We start from the raw sequence: 17,218 nt of genomic DNA, 5'->3' as shown, positions 1-17,218 counted from the left end.
GTTTTTTCTCTTGTTGTGTTTGTTTGAAGCTGCTTCCTGTTGGCTTCAGCTGTTTGGAGTTTCCATTTTCTAAACTTCTACATTCTGAACCTTCTTCAGCTTTGAACAGATGATGAAACACTGAATGATTTCAAGCTCACACTTTGTCTAATAAACTTACATCTTTCATTCTTTATACAGATTGTGGGACTGTGGTTTGTCAGAGATCAGCTGTGATTATCTGGCAGCAGCACTGAAGTCCAACCCCTCCCATCTGAGAGAGCTGAACCTGTGGGAAAACAACCTGAAGGATCCAGATGTGAAGCAGCTGTCTGATCTTCAGCAGAGTCCAGACTACAGACTGGAGACTCTGTGGTCAGTAGAGTGATGGAGTGAGTGGGTGGTGCTGTCAGCAGTATTGTACTAAACACAGTCAGTATGAAACAAAGATCCAGTGTTTCCTGTAAAGCTGCAGCTTCTCAGTGAAGCTGTGAGAGGAGAATGGTGACAGGCTTCAGGATTGGACACAAACACTTCCTGTTTCTAACCTCTATGGTCGCCATAGTAACGGCTGACACGCTCTGATCAAACGCTGTCAACAGCCAATCAGCTCTCTGAACAAAGCAGCATGCAGACCAATGACTGCATTCATTTCCAAGTTTAAAGCAGTGAAGAACACAGTCTGTAGGTGAGGAAGAATTTAGTGAGAGCAGATGTTTGGATGGAATTCCTCCAGTTAACAGCTGGAACCGTCCATCTGGATTGTTGGGCTTGTTGGGGTTCCTACAGAGCTCAGAGTGGACACACCAAGGTTCTTCTAATGAATGAAAGTCCAAACTCAAACTAGGAGGGAAAAACATTTTCAGCAACTTCAATAAAAATCCAAAGATTAGAAAAAGTGAAGCAACAATGAGTCCTAGTACAGTCCCAGCACTGAAGTCCCTGCTGCTCTTTATACTGGATGTGCTGCATCACTGACTGACAGCTGATGAAGAGTCTCTGGAAACACTCGTTTATCTCCTCTGCTCTTCCTTCTTCTCTCTGCAGGTGGAGCTGATGATGGTAAACAGGACGGTGTGTGTGCTGAGAGAGGAGGAGCTGTGTCCTGATGATCCAGAGAGGTTGAAGCAGCAGCAGCTTGTGTGTAGAGACGCTCTGACTGGGCCATGTTACTGGGAGGTGGAGAGGAGAGCTTCATCCAGCAGTGACTGACAGAGGAATGAGAAGAAGTGCAGATGACTGTCAGTGCTGCAGAGTGAACTGCTCTGAGAACAGCTCCACTGTCAGACACAATGTAGAGTCCAGCATCATCCCTGTGTGTCCCTCTGGATCTGACAGAGGATCATCAGTGTATCTGGACTGCTCTGCTGCTGCTCTGTCCTTCTACAGTCTCTGCACAGTCTCTGTCAGACTCTGGCTTCAGATCCTCCTGGATCAAACTCACCTGGAAAGACTTTCAAACATCACTCGATAGATTTGAATACAGAATATATTTGATATATACTGTAGATGTACTGTAGAGTTGCAGTTTGTCACTTGTAAATACAGTCTGTGAGCAGCTGTGAGCTGAAAGATCTTTCTAGAAACACGAAATGTTTTCACTCTTCTGTTGCTTTTTCATATACTTCCACAACATTAATATTGTCTCACCTGTTTCATGCTTTTATACATAATAACAGGACACGTGTGATCTGAGCGCTGCTGTGGTTGCTGTGCTGCACGTCTTCATTTAGATAACAGAGACATCTAGTGGTTCAGAGGGAGAACTGCAGGAGGTGGAGCTGTGTTTTAGCATGGAAAACTTTTTATCTTTTAGGCGCAGATACAAATATGACAAGTATCAGTGTGAGATACAAAAGGTCACATCAGTCAGCAGAGGGAACAGTGATCACACAGCAATGTAAGAATAGAAACATAACAGTGAATCTGGACATGTATACAGATGGAAGCAAACAAACAGGATGTAACACTACATTAAAGCCACAAATGGGAAGAAAACAAAGCCAAAGGAAAATATATTTGATCTCAGGAATCCAAATCAGATGCTTTAGAGCAGGGGTCGGCAACCCTGGGCACACGTTGCTGGTTTTAGAAAAATGTCATCGTCTCTGTGGGAACTTAAACTCTACATGTGGTGTCAGCTATAAACGAGCTCTAGATTCTAATAACGATGCTTTTATTATTGTCTGGTATCCAACCTAACCCTGGGCCTCTGGCTGAATGTGAAACACCAGCAGATGTTAAAAACTGTCTGGGTTACACGTGCATCACGTCGTGTGCTTCCTAACATGGATATGATTGGAATCTGGGCCTGTTCAAGCGGTGCTGGTATCATTGTTGTTTCTGAGACTTTCCAAATCTTTATTGGATAAAAACGTAGCAACTGATGGATTTAACATTTAGCACTCAGACTGTCCCAGAAAAGGCGGAGGTCTGGAAGTTTATGTGAAGGTCTGTCTTGCTGCTCAAGTCTTGTTCTCTCCATCTGCACCTCAGCCATTTGAAATCTTGGCCTTAACTATTGATCTGTTTGGAAATCAGACTGTTGTTGGCTGCTATCAGCCTCCACCTGCTTCCCCCAGCACATCACCGTCTCTGGTTCAACTTTTATCTGAGCTGCATTTTAATGACGTCTTTCAGATGGATGGTTTTCATTGGGACTGGCTTTCTTCTGTGTCTGATGATTTTAAGGCACGCTGCTTGTTTTTAAAACTGACTCAAATTATTTAAAGCCTCACACGCCTTGATCCTAAACACCCAGATAAATCTGCTCTTATTGACCTTTTTTAACTAATAAGCTGCGTAAGTTTTCCACATCTGCAGTTTTTGCCAACGACCTGAGTGATCACTGCATAGTTGGCGCTGTGAGAAACACTAAAATCTCACGCTCCGAGCCCGCATCAGTTTGAACTGGGGTCGTATTAAACAGGCTGACAATGTCAGTTTGGGAACATTTACAGGAGAGTTGTGTCTACTTTGTGGACAGACACGCCCCTTTTTGCCAGGTCAGGGTGAAAGGTCGGGACAGGCCTGGTTTGGTTCAGTACCGGCCGATCTCCTACATGAGAGAAACCAGGCCTGGGCAGGAAGTCTGGCTCTGATGCTGATTGGCTACGTTTTCATTAGCTGTGTAATCGGATTACTGCCTCCATCATCAAGATCCAATGTAACTATTTTTTACTTTAACGACTGACAGTCCAAACAACCGTAGGAGGTTTTGGCAAACTAAATGGTAAATGGCCTGCATTAGTATAGCGCTTTTCTAGTCCCTAAGGACCCCAAAGCGCTTCACACTACATTCAGTCATTCACCCATTCACACACACATTCACACACTGGCGATGGCAAGCTACGTTGTAGCCACAGCTGCCCTGGGGCTTCCTAACATGGATATGATTGGAATCTGGGCCTGTTCAAGCGGTGCTGGTATCATTGTTGTTTCTGAGACTTTCCAAATCTTTATTGGATAAAAACGTAGCAACTGATGGATTTAACATTTAGCACTCAGACTGTCCCAGAAAAGGCGGAGGTCTGGAAGTTTATGTGAAGGTCTGTCTTGCTGCTCAAGTCTTGTTCTCTCCATCTGCACCTCAGCCATTTGAAATCTTGGCCTTAACTATTGATCTGTTTGGAAATCAGACTGTTGTTGGCTGCTATCAGCCTCCACCTGCTTCCCCCAGCACATCACCGTCTCTGGTTCAACTTTTATCTGAGCTGCATTTTAATGACGTCTTTCAGATGGATGGTTTTCATTGGGACTGGCTTTCTTCTGTGTCTGATGATTTTAAGGCACGCTGCTTGTTTTTAAAACTGACTCAAATTATTTAAAGCCTCACACGCCTTGATCCTAAACACCCAGATAAATCTGCTCTTATTGACCTTTTTTAACTAATAAGCTGCGTAAGTTTTCCACATCTGCAGTTTTTGCCAACGACCTGAGTGATCACTGCATAGTTGGCGCTGTGAGAAACACTAAAATCTCACGCTCCGAGCCCGCATCAGTTTGAACTGGGGTCGTATTAAACAGGCTGACAATGTCAGTTTGGGAACATTTACAGGAGAGTTGTGTCTACTTTGTGGACAGACACGCCCCTTTTTGCCAGGTCAGGGTGAAAGGTCGGGACAGGCCTGGTTTGGTTCAGTACCGGCCGATCTCCTACATGAGAGAAACCAGGCCTGGGCAGGAAGTCTGGCTCTGATGCTGATTGGCTACGTTTTCATTAGCTGTGTAATCGGATTACTGCCTCCATCATCAAGATCCAATGTAACTATTTTTTACTTTAACGACTGACAGTCCAAACAACCGTAGGAGGTTTTGGCAAACTAAATGGTAAATGGCCTGCATTAGTATAGCGCTTTTCTAGTCCCTAAGGACCCCAAAGCGCTTCACACTACATTCAGTCATTCACCCATTCACACACACATTCACACACTGGCGATGGCAAGCTACGTTGTAGCCACAGCTGCCCTGGGGCGCACTGACAGAGGCGAGGCTGCCGGACACTGGCGCCACCGGGCCCTCTGACCACCACCAGTAGGCAAACATGGGGTTAGTATCTTGCCCAAGGATATTTGGCATGCAGCCAGGAGGCAGCCTGGGATCGAACCACCGACCTTCTGATTAGTGGCTGACCTGCTCTGCCACCTGAGCTACAGCCACCCCACACTATAAAGTGTCTCTGCCAGCTGTGACTCCTCAGAGCTTCCTCCTCACTTAAATATCGACTCCACTCCTGTGTCACACAAAACTGAAATGTTGCTTTAACAAACACTTTGTTGCTTCTTGTTCTTTGTTCAGCACAGTATCTGATGGTAAACCTCTTGCACACAACTCTGCTCGTAGTTCCTGCTTACTGATACCTTTTTCTTCACACCTGTCACAGTAGAAGAGGTTTGTAAGGCTTTGAATAGCCCCAACACCAGAAACTCGTCCTCACAATCGTTCTCCTTCCTTCTTGCACTTGGCTGCAAATATCATAGCTGAGCCAGTGTCTTATATTTTTAATCTTTCTCTACAACAGAAGGCTTTACCACAGATGTGGAAGTGTGCCTCTGTACTCCCCCACTGAAAGCTGGTGATTCTTCAACAGTTAGTAATTACAGGCCAATTTCCAAACTCTGTGTCTTATCTAAGGTTCTTCAAAGGCTGGTAAATAATCAACTTCAAAGTTATCTGGATGAAAATAGGATTTTATCTCCCTTCCAGTCTGGTTTTAGGAAACTGCACAGTACTGGAACTGCTTCGATAAAAGTTCTCAAAGACGTCTATGAAGCGCTGGATGCAAAGAACTACTGTGCAGCTCTTTTTATTGATCTATCAAAGCCTTTGACACTGTTGACCACAACAAAAACTCTTCTGGCACAACTTCACCTACTTCCAAGCTGCGTGGAGAGGATGAGGATCTAACAGCACAGGAACTCCAGCAACACTCAGCAGCAGCTGCTCCCAGTCCCTTGGTTTATCAGCTGAGCTGCTGACCACAGCATTTTATGTTATAGATTACTGGAAATAGGCCTTTCAGACCGAGCAGCTGGCTGCTTCTCTAATGTTCTTTTGGACATCAGCAGTGCGTTCAGCTCAATGGTCTCTCTTCCAGCTTTTTAAATGTCACTAAACGAGTGCACAGGGTTCTGTCCTGGGCTACTTATGTCAACGGTGTGGCACAAAATCTAGATGCATCTGTTCATTTTATACCATCAACATAGTTTTCAAACCATTACAGCAGCTGTTGATAGTATTCAGTCTCAGCTGGCTCAGACTGGCTTTAAATGTAGAAAAAACCAAAGTCATGTTGTTCACAAACAGAAGGAGGGTCCGGCTTTATTTCCTTCTCCTGTATCTGCTCAAAGTATTTCTATTGAAACTGTGGCCTCGTACACATACCTCGGTATTGTGGTTGATGACAGTCGTTCCTATAAGCCACACATTGAACATCTAATAAAGACACTGAGGCTGAAGTTGGGCTTCTCTTCCAGGAACAGATCATGTTTCACAGGAAAAAGCTTGTTGCTGCCACCTTTTTTTTTACCTGCCCTGGATTACAGTGACATGATTTATATGAATGACTCTGCTCGCTCTCTTCATCTGTTGGATTTTGTCCATCATGGGGCATTAAGATTTATAACTGTCTGTAAACCTTTAACACACCACTGTACTCTGTGTTCTCTGGTTAACTGGTCCTCATTGGTCTTACACAGGATGGTCCATTCGTATCATTTTATCTATCAATCTGTTTCTGGGTTACTGCCTCCTATTTATCAGAGTACATGTTAGGCAAACAGTTTAGTCACAGCCTGCAGTCTCAGGACATCATTACATCCACTGTTCCATCAGTTCATGCACAGCTTGGGAAGAAGGCGTTCTCCTTTTCTGCTCCGTCTACATGGAAAACATAACCGAAGGATTTAAGGCTCTCCGTTGATTTCACTTGCAGACTTCAAAAGACGTACACATGTTTTTGTGAAACCATCTCTGGGAACTTGTTCTCGTTTTTAATGTGACTGAGTACATTACACAATCTTTTTTTTTATTGTTGTAATTTTAATATGTTTGTCTGGAACAGGTCTCTCTTGTAAATGAGACATTGAGTCTCAATGAGCCGACCTGTATAAATAAAGCTTCAATTACAAAGTCCTTTGTTTCAAAGTTCCTTCAGCTGCCAGTGGGACGTGCTGTGGCTCTATCGGTTTCTGAGCCTTTATATTGTTAGTTAGAAACTACAAATATAATGGCTCACTGTATTTCAGAATCAGAGAAACTTTATTAATCCAGGAGGGAAACTGAGTTGTCATAGCAACAAATAAACAAGAAACAACAAGCACTCATATAAAGTGAGTGTAGAAACAGTTATGATAGATAAATATTCAGATAAATAGAGAAATATAGGTATAAATATACATACCAGTATAAAAGGATAAGTATGTGTGCAAATATATTGTGGTGTACAAAGTGACAAGCTGCATTTACGTAACGTTCCCTCAGACAGCGGGGTTGAAGGAACCTGTTGCTGAAACTGCTGTGCAGATTGTCCAGTGTATCATGGACGGGTGAGAGTCATTGTCCACGATTGACAGCAGTGTGTCACAGATCACCTCCTCTAGGTGGTCCATTTACCATCTGAGCCTTCGTAGAAAGTAAAGCTGGCTCAGACCCTTTTTGTAGGCAGCGTCCATGTTGGCAGACCACTCCAACTTGTGATCCAGATGAACTCCCAGATACTTAAAGGATGTGACTATTTCAACATCATTCCCACCAGTGCAGACAGAGGAGGGATCTGTTTCTGCCAAAGTCCACCACCAGCACCTTTGTTTTGGCCACATTCAGTTTCAGGTGATTCTCCTAACACCACCTCACGAACCGACCAATCAGCCCTCTGTATTCCTCTTCTCTTCCCATTCCCTCTTTAATCCAGGATCTCAACCAGTTTGTTATGTTCTCTCTTATAACTTAACTGGTAAAGTAACAACACCCGTTTGGTTGTTAGTAACTTACTTTATTAACCATGTTGTGGAAAGGCACAGGCATATCAATGCGCACATACACCACGCTTGGTGTTCTCTACTTTACCACAAAATATAAACTGATTTTACTAAATACATAACAGCTCCTCCCATCCAGCTTTGATGAACATAAGTATCAAACAATCGAGATATTTTCAGGTAAATGCCGTAACCCAATAATTGTACTTAAACTGAAATATGACACCTACTCAGTGATTTACAACACAGAGTTAGGTTGTTTCCTCTTAAACATTTTAACTGCTTTCCTTACAAAATGAACTGGAAACCTATAAGTTCAGTCTCTGAGGTGCTCTGCGATTTCTCTCAGGGTAACGTCTGCCTGTTTGGTCAGAGTCCATAGTGCTCTGTGTGGAAAGTTCAGGTGTTTGAACATTGGTGGTTTCACGTAAACCCTGAACCTCAGGTGGTGAAGCGAGGGCAAACTCTTCTGAATCTTGAGGTGTAGATGTGTCCTCTCAGGTTGCTCTGGAACCACGTGACATTCTGCATCTAGAATCTGATCAACATGTCTACGCCAGACTAATTTGGCTCCAACATTTATGGTGTATATCAGCGGTCCGGTCCGTGAATGAATCGTGCCAGACTGACATTTCCCATTTCTCTCTCTCTCTCTCTCTCTCTCTCTCTCTCTAGGTCTCTCTCTCGCCAGGGCTGAACTCATTATGGGTTCACGCCCTTGGCCCACACCCTCGGAGGAAGAAACACCTGTGCCTCATCAGTGTGGACGATATTTAAGCCAGGAAGCAACGGCTGTTCTTCGCTGGATCGTTGTGAGGATCGCGTCAGTGAAAGTCGAGCGTCTAAGCAAGTGTTTTCCCCTGCAGTGTGTGTTTGGAATCTCACAAGCGTTTCTTTGTGTACAGACTCCCTGGACTGTTTCCCTGGTGTTCCCTGAGCGACGAGTGTGCGAGTAGGTTCGTGTTTGGATTGTGTGGAGAGACGAGCGTGTTCCCCTGGATTCTCCCCGGAGCCCTGCCCCCCTCACCTTTTGTACATAGCACTGCCCCGCATCTTTGTATATACACTCATTGGACATTGTTCTTTAATAAATTTTCTAGTGTGCATCATCCCTGGAGTCCAGCGCGTGAGTCCCCTTTGTACATCGTGACACTTTGAGGGTAAACACAAGCTCCAGCAGCTGTGCTCTGAGGAAACAAGCTGTCATATTTTTCGCACTCTTAGACAAACTTAAAATCCTCTAATTTTCTCAAAAATCGACAGTGTGCTTTATTGGCCTAAAACTATGGTACATTTGCAAATTGTGTGCACAATATTAGAACTAAATAATTTTATATTGACAAACAGCGGCCCGCATTAAACTGTGACTGTCACCAGGTAATGTGGGCGTGTTTCCTGAATAAGCAGCCGGTGTTAAACAGCTGACAGGTGCACAGGATGCATGCAGGTAAACTCGAGGGCCCTTTGAGCTGATGGGGTGGTGTCGTGAGGAGATTTCAGCTCATTATTCATGTTACAGAAACACAGAGGTACGAGACCAGGCAGAAGACTTTCTGATTATTTGTTTTTAATTAAAATAATTCCATTGTTGTCTAGTGATGGTGTGGTAAAGCTCTGTGAATGTGTCCAATTTTCCGGCCAGTTGCTTCGCCCAAAGGCAGATCACACAAAGCCTCGTTTAACTGCTTATTATGAAGAACTGACATCTGCTGGTCATTTAATGTTCAGAGCACTGCTGTGAGAATACCTGTAGGATACATACCAGTGGATATGTAAGCACATGCACAGCTGCAGGGCTAGAAGGGCCCAAATGAATTAAATAAATAGATTCCTAAATAATTAATTAACTGTGTCAAAAAGTTATTAATTAAATATATTTAAAAATCAATGAATTTGAAATGAATTTTTTGGAAATTACTTGGCGTTAAATCAATGATGTATGTATTTAATTTATTAAGTATTTTGAACTTAATTCATTAATGACATTTAATTATTTAATGATGACTAATTGATTGATTATTGATGATTAATCAACCCTCCACATGATTTAACCTCTATAGAGATGATATTTTATCTAGATCATACTCTCACAGTGAGACACGGTGGATACACAGACGGACCAGCAACTACAATGACAGAAGACGCGACTTAAATACACACAGAGAAACACAGGGCAGGTGGTGGACACAGCTGGCAGTAATTAACGAGACGAGACAAGGGAGGTAAAACTGAACACGCTCACATGAGATGCAGACCTTCACAATAAAACAGGAAACAAGAAAACACTACACAAAGCTGCAGACTCGACACTGAGACAGAAAATGACACATGGAACTAGAACTATACTATACAGACGCATCCGAAGGACAATTCCTAAAACATGAATAAACAGACACATAGATTTCCAATAATAATAATCATAATCAACAAAGTACAAGAGTAACAAAACGATCATTCAAAAATAAACCAAAACATGATAAACTTCGAATGCTGGGTCGAACCGACCCAGAACTGTGACAGAGACACTCAGGTCAGCGTTCTTGAAATGTTCAGTAGATGAGGTTTAGAGGTTTACAATCTAAGGTTTGGATTGACTAATGGCTATTTTTAACTCTATCCATCCATCTTCATCCGCTTTATCCGAGGCCGGGTCGCGGGGGCAGCAGCCTAAGCAAAGAATCCCAGACCTCCCTCTCCCTAGCCACCTCCTCCAGCTTATCTGGGGGAACACCAAGGCATTCCCAGGCCAGCCGAGAGATATAATCTCTCCAGCGTGTCCTGGGTCTGCCCCGGGGCCTCCTCCCGGTGGGACATGCCTGGAACACCTCACCCAGGAGGCGCCCAGGGGGCATCCTTGTCAGATGCATCCTTGTCAGATGCCCGAACCACCTCAGATAGCTCCTTTCGATGTGGAGCAGCAGCTGCTCTACTCTGAGCCCCTCCCGGATGGCCGAACTTCTCACCCTATCTCTAAGGGAGAGGCCAGCCACCCTTCGGAGGAAGCTAATTTCGGCCGCTTGTATCCGCGATCTCGTTCTTTCGGTCACTACCCACAGCTCGTGGCCATAGGTGAGGGTAGGGACGTAGATCCACCGGTAAATTGAGAGCTTCGCTTTTACACTCAGCTCCCTCTTCACCACGACGGACCGGTGCAGCGTCCGCATTACTGCAGCTGCAGCCCCAATCCGTCTGTCGATCTCCGGCTCCCTTCTCCCATCACTCATCCCCGACCCAGAGTGGGCACTCCACTCTTTTCCGGCTGAGAACCATGGCCTCAGATTTGGAGGTGCTGATCCTCATTCCCGCTGCTTCACACTCGGCTGCGAACCGTTCCAGTGCGAGCTGGAGGCCCTCACCCGATGAAGCCAACAGAACCACATCATCCGCAAAAATCAGAGATGAGATTCTGAGGCCACCAAAGCGAAAGCTCTCCGCCACTTGGCTGCGCCTAGAAATCCTGTCCTTAAAAGGCTCAGGCGATTAGAGGATCATCAGGGGGTCCTTTTGTCCCTCTGTGGGGGGTCACTCCCACTAGGTTTATATCTGGGACTCTCCACCATTTGACCTTAGAACTGAAGAAGCTTCTCGGATGAGAGGTGAAACATCTTCAAGAAACTTAAAGAAGTCCAGACGCTTTTCTTTCCAAGCTCCTTTGACCCTGTCCATAAAAATTATCAACAGAACCGGAGACAAAGGGCAGCCCTGGTGGAGCCCATCACCCACCGGGAACGAGTCGACTTATTGCCGGCAATGCGAACCAAGCTCTTGCAATGGTTGTATAGGGATCGAATGGCCCGTAGCAATGGGCCAGACACCCCATACTCCCGCAACACCTCCCACAGGACACCCCGAGGGACACGGTCGAATCCCTTCTCCAAGTCCACAAAACACATGTAGACTGGTTGGGCAAACTCCCATGCACCCTCAAGTATCCTCGAGAGGATAAAGAGCTGATCCAGTGTTCCGCGACCAGGACGAAAACCGCATTGTTCCTCCTGTATCCGAGGTTCGACTAGCGGACGAACTCTCCTTTCCAGCACCCTGGCATAGACTTTCCCAGGGAGGCTGAGGAGTGTGATCCCCCTGTAGTTGGAACACACCCTCCAGTCCCCTTTCTTGAAGATGGGGACCACCACCCCGGTCTGCCAGTCCACAGGTACTGCCCCTGATCTCCAAGCAATATTGCAGAGGCGTGTCAACCAGGACAGCCCTACAACGTCCAGAGCCTTCAGGAACTCGGGGCGGACCTCATCAACACCAGGGGCTCTGCCACCAAGGAGTTGTTTAACTGTCTCAGTGACCTCGCTCCCGGAAATTGGCGGGACATTCCCCTCATCCCCAGACTCTGCTTCCTCCTCGGAAGATGTGTCAGTGGGATTAAGGAGGTCCTCGAAGTATTCCTTCCACCGCCTGACAATTTTCTCAGTCGACGTCAGCAGCGCTCCGCCAGCACTATACACAGTGCAGGTAGAGCACCGCTTTCCCCTCCTGAGACGCCTGACGGTTTGCCAGAATCTCTTCGAGGCAGTCTGAAAGTCTTTTTCCATGGCCTCTCCGAACTCCTCCCACACCCGAGTTTTTGCTTCAGCCACTGCCCGAGCCGCATTCCGCTTGGCCTGTCGATACCTGTCGGGTGCCTCCGGAGTCCCACGGGCTAACCAAGCCCGATAGGACTCCTTCTTCAGCCTCTGGTGTCCACCATTTGGTTCGGGGATTACCACCACGGCAGGCACCAACCACCTTGCGGCCGCAGCTCAATGCAGCAGCTTCGGCAATGGAGACGCTGAACATGGTCCATTCGGACTCAATGTCCCCAGTCTCCCTCGGAATGCTGTTGAAGCTCTGCCGGAGGTGTGCGTTGAAGATCTCGCGGACTGGGGCCTCTGCTAGACGTTCCCAGCACACCCTCACTACGCGTTTAGGTGCACCAGGTCTGCCCAGCGTCCTCCCCCGCCACCTGATCCAACTCATCACCAGGTGGTGATCAGTTGACAGCTCAGCCCCTTTCTTTACCCGAGTGTCCAGAACATATGGTCGCAGGTCTGGTGATACGATTACAAAATCGATCATCGACCTACGGCCTAGAGCGTCCTTGTGCCACGTGCACTTATGGACACTCTTATGTTCGAACAGGGTGTTCATTATGGCCAAACTGTGATTAGCACAGAAGTCCAATAACAAAACACCGCTCGGGTTCAGATCAGGGAGGCCATTCCTCCCAATCACGCCCCTCCAGGTCTCGCTGTCGTTACGACAGCGTTGAAATCTCCCAGCAGGACAACAGAGCACCTTCCAGCACCCCCCCCCCCCCCCCCCCCCCCCCCCACGGACTCTAAGAAGGCTGGGTACTCCGAACTGCCACTCGGCGCATAAACGCAGATGACAGTCAGGACCTCTTCCCCGACCCTAAGGCGCAGGGAACAAACCCTCTCGTCCACCGGGAAAAACTCCACCGTACTGACAGCAAGCCGAGGGGATATTAGAATACCCACCCCAGCCCGCCGCCTCTCACCAGGGGCAACTCCAGACTGAGACAGAGTCCAGCCCCTCTCCAGGAGACTGGTTCCAGAGCCCAAGCCATGCGTGGAGGTGAGCCCGGCTATATCTAGCCGGTACCTCTCAACCTCACGCACTAACTCAGGCTCCTTCCCCACCAGAGAGGTGACATTCCATGTCCCTATTGCCAGTCTTGGCAGCCGGGGGTCAGTCCGCCAGGGCCTCCGCTCCTGGCCGCCACCCGACACACAATGCACCCGACCCCTATGGCGCCTCCTGCGGGTGGTGGGCCTGCGGGAGGATGGGCCCATGTCTCCTCTTCGGGCTGTGCCCGGCCGGGCCCCATGGACTAAGGCCCGGCCACCAGACGCTCGCCCTCGGGCACCCTCCCCGGGCCTGGCTCCAGGGCGGGGCCCCGGTAACCCTATCCCGGGCAGGGTAAACTGTTCCCTCGATATTCTTTTCATAAGGGTCTTCTGAATCGCTCTTTGTCTGGTCCCTCACCCAGGACCAATTTGCCATGGGAGACCCTACCAGGGGACAAAAGCCCTCAGACAACATAGCCCCTGGGATCCCTGGGACACACAAACCCCTCCACCACGATAAGGTAGCGATTCAAGGAGGAGTATTTTTAACTCCTGTTTCATTTTTGGCTGCAATTTCCTGTTTGCATTTAGCTATTTCTCTCTTCTCTAAGAGTATTTGTCATGTCTGCAGGCTGTCAGGCTGCCTGGTCACAGAGGAAGGTTGCAAGTCTCTGGTCTCAGCTTTTAGCTCCAGTTCTTCCCATCTGAAAGAGCTGGACCTGAGCTACAATAACCCAGGAGAGGCAGGAGTGAAGATGCTTGAGCAGCTAAGACTGGACACTCTGAGGTATGTAGATGGCCGTTACAGCCACAAACAGTGTCTGATAGATGAGGAAACTGGCTCTGTCTGATTACTTAATGCTGGAAACCAGTGTTATTTGAACAATCACACATATAGGAACATTTTTCCCATTCTGGTCTAACTTAAACAGTAGATGTCTATATGGGGTCTCAAAGGACAAAATCTCTGTCAGCAACAACGGTGCACCCTGTTCAAACTGATCTCTGGAAAGGAACTGCCATTTTCACTCTCTTTATTTATTTTAAGTTTTATCTGTGTGCAGAGACCATGTCCAGGACATGTTTAGCCTGGCCCAGCATAAACTAGAATTAGGGGGAAGTTGTTTCCCCAGCTTAGAAAACAAATATTAATAAAAGTAAATGGATTACTAGGTCACTCAACTTAACTGGCCGCCTACTAAAATGGGCTATTTTGCACTTCTAGTTTGCTGCTTCTGAGCGTTTGCTACTGAAACTTGTTTCTGCTAAAATATCAAATTGATCTTCTGGACTTTGTGATGATAGTTAGTAGAAAACAACAGAAAAATAGAATGCAGTCAAAGTGAATTAACTTTGGCCGCTCAACCTTGAAATTCAAATTATAATAAGAAATAATCATTCCAACAGAAAGAAGAGATTAAGAAACAAAGGGATGGAGCTGGTGGAGGAAACCGGGTCACCGGTTGGGTGTTAGGCCCAGACTAGTGGGTGTTTTTGACTGTAAAGTGGATGTAGCATTAACAACCACTGGTCCTGTTACCCTGCAGCCTGCACTGCAGGATATGTGTTGCAGCACTGAGAGCTCCAGAAAGAGCCTTCATGGTGGCCCTGTAGCCAACCAGCACTTCAGTCAAATGCTGTCAAAAGTGGTCCCAGAGACACTGTTAGCTGTAACCATCAATGACCAAGAATTGTGTCATTTAATTCAAAGTTTCCCTGTATTATTGTTTGATATCATTTCTGAATAAATAAATCAAGATGACAAGCCTTTAAATGCACTTATGTTAGTATAAATATACAAAAATAAAAGATAATTTTCCTGTTACGAGAACAAGAAATAAATATATTCATCACATGCATCAAATCACAACCTCCTCCTGCAAGAGTGCAGCATTGTGATTGGTTGATGCTGTTTCCATCATTTATGTTTGTTTACCTTGAACAAATTTGCTCTACATTTATTAATTAGAAGGATTATTAACAAACATCTTTCTCTCCTGCTTTTGGTGGAGTGAAACAATAACTCCTCTCTCCAGACGTCCACAGGTCCACTGGCACCTGGTCCTAACTTCACCCATGTCTGCACCCTCAGACATCCCACTGTGGAGGCATCCTCGCCTGGACCAGTGGCTGCCCTTGTGAGACAGACTTTATGGTCACAAACAGCCCTAATCTGATAATGAAGGCTCCTTTACATAGAAAGCAGTATGTGGTGTGTTGACCGCTGCATTAGCTCAAAATATGTGATGCACTGGCTGCTGCACTCTACCTGTACTGAATCAGTTTTTGTACCCAGTCCCAGTCTTTACATTTAATATGCACCCACTCCCTGACAGCATGAATGTCACAGTGTGTTGAACCTTGACTGTGGCACATGTCAATGCTCCCTGGACATCGTGCTTAATAAAGGAGATTAAATGTGATGTGATTATGAGTTTTGCTCTTTTGAAGTTTAAACATTTATGTGTCAAAATGTTGGACTGTTCCTTTATCAGTGTGTAACAGTGTGTGTTTATGAGAGCCATGTAATGTCCATGTGTGCATGCTGACTGTGCTGCTCTGACCCCCCTCCTCCTTTCAGGGTGGAGCCTGCTGGAGTCCGATGGTTGAGACCAGGTCTGAGGAAGTGTAAGTGTGTTTTTAATGGGATTCATGAAAACAAAGCAGCACACATTCAACCATCTTCATCATTCTGATGTGAGGAGTCATCATCAAAGGGTCAATCAATGAACAGATGATGGATCAATAACTGCAGCTGGATTGTGTTTGTTCTCTCCATCAGATTCCTGTCAACTCACAATCGACACAAACACAGTGAACACAAAGCTCCAACTGTCTGACAACAACAGGAAGGTGACACATGTGGAGGAGGTTCAGTCATATCCTGATCATCCAGACAGATTTGATGTTTGTGAACAGCTGCTGTGTAGAGATGGTCTGACTGGTCGCTGTTACTGGGAGGTCGAGTGGACGAGGAGGGCTTAGATATCAGTGAGTTACAGAGGAATCAAAAGGAGAGGAAGGAGTGATGAGTGTGTGTTTGGTGGAAATGATCAGTCCTGGAGTCTTTTCTGCTCTGATCATTATTCCTCTGTGTGGCACAATAACAGACAAACACCCATCTCCTCCTCCTCTGTCTCTAACAGAGCAGCAGTGTATGTGGACTGTCCTGCTGGCACTCTGTCCTTCTACAGAGTCTCCTCTGACTCTCTGATCCACCTCCACACCTTCCACACGACATTCACTGAACCTCTTTATCCTGGATTTACAGTCTCATGTGGTTCCTCAGTGTGTCTGTGTGTAGTTTAGTTTAAAGAGTGTCATGTTAGTGTCCTTTAACACTCTGATTGTTGAACAGATAGTTCAGTCTGTACATGTCTGCCTCTTTTACTCAGAAACACATTTTTAGATTCATGGATTCAATCACTTGATGTTTTAAACTGTTTTTCTGTCAAAGCTTCACAGACATCAGTATGCAGTGTTTCTCTGAAGCTCAGTTCAGCTGAGATGATGAAGTTCATTTCAATGTTGGAATACTGAACTTATTTGAAACATATTTGAACACAGATATTATTAAACTGACAGAAACACTGACATCAATAAAGAGGAACAGACTAATGAGTGCTTACTGCCCTCCGATGGTCACAGATATAAATGCAAGCATGGAGCTATATTTTAAAAAAGCAGATGTCTTCACATATAATTATCATCATAAAAAAAAAAAAAAAAAAAAAAAAAATATATATATATATATATATAAGATGAACAGGCACATGGGTCAATACATGAGCGGGACACAGAAAGGAATTGGCAAGAATACCAGAGGCGCAAAACACCAGCTACTGGTAGACAGGACAATCAGCCGAGACTGCAAGACCAGACTGACCAACCTGTGCACTGCCTGGATTGATTACAAGAAGGCCTATGACTCAATGCCCCACAGCTGGATACTGGAATGCCTAGAATTGTACAAGATCAATGGGACCCTAAGAGCCTTCATCAGGAACTCAATGGGGATGTGGCGTACAACACTAGAGGCCAACTCCAAGCCCATAGCACAAGTCACCATCAAGTGCGGGATCTACCAAGGAGATGCTCTGTCCCCACTGCTGTTCTGCATAGGCCTGAACCCCCTCAGTGAGATCATTAACAAGACTGGCTACGGATACCGACTACGGA

General features: G+C 46.0%; 1 protein-coding gene and 1 pseudogene across 1 annotated transcript in view; one reads left to right on the top strand and one right to left on the bottom strand.

Moving 5' to 3' along the window:
• Window positions 1-17,218, bottom strand: part of LOC147336505 (uncharacterized) — a 462,456-nt gene that overhangs the window by 53,879 nt on the left and 391,359 nt on the right. The window lies entirely within an intron of this gene.
• Window positions 13,669-16,348, top strand: LOC147336520 (stonustoxin subunit beta-like; annotated as a pseudogene).

The sequence above is a fragment of the Aulonocara sp. 'chitande type north' Nkhata Bay genome, linkage group LG3, assembly GCF_057382095.1.
Source record: "Aulonocara sp. 'chitande type north' Nkhata Bay isolate Kocher_YH1m ecotype deep benthic linkage group LG3, A_spYH_male_GT1.1, whole genome shotgun sequence".
Lineage (NCBI taxonomy): Eukaryota > Metazoa > Chordata > Actinopteri > Cichliformes > Cichlidae > Aulonocara > Aulonocara sp. 'chitande type north' Nkhata Bay.
The sequence above is the reverse complement of the archived record's forward strand: the minus strand, read 5'-3'. Positions and strand labels throughout refer to the sequence as shown.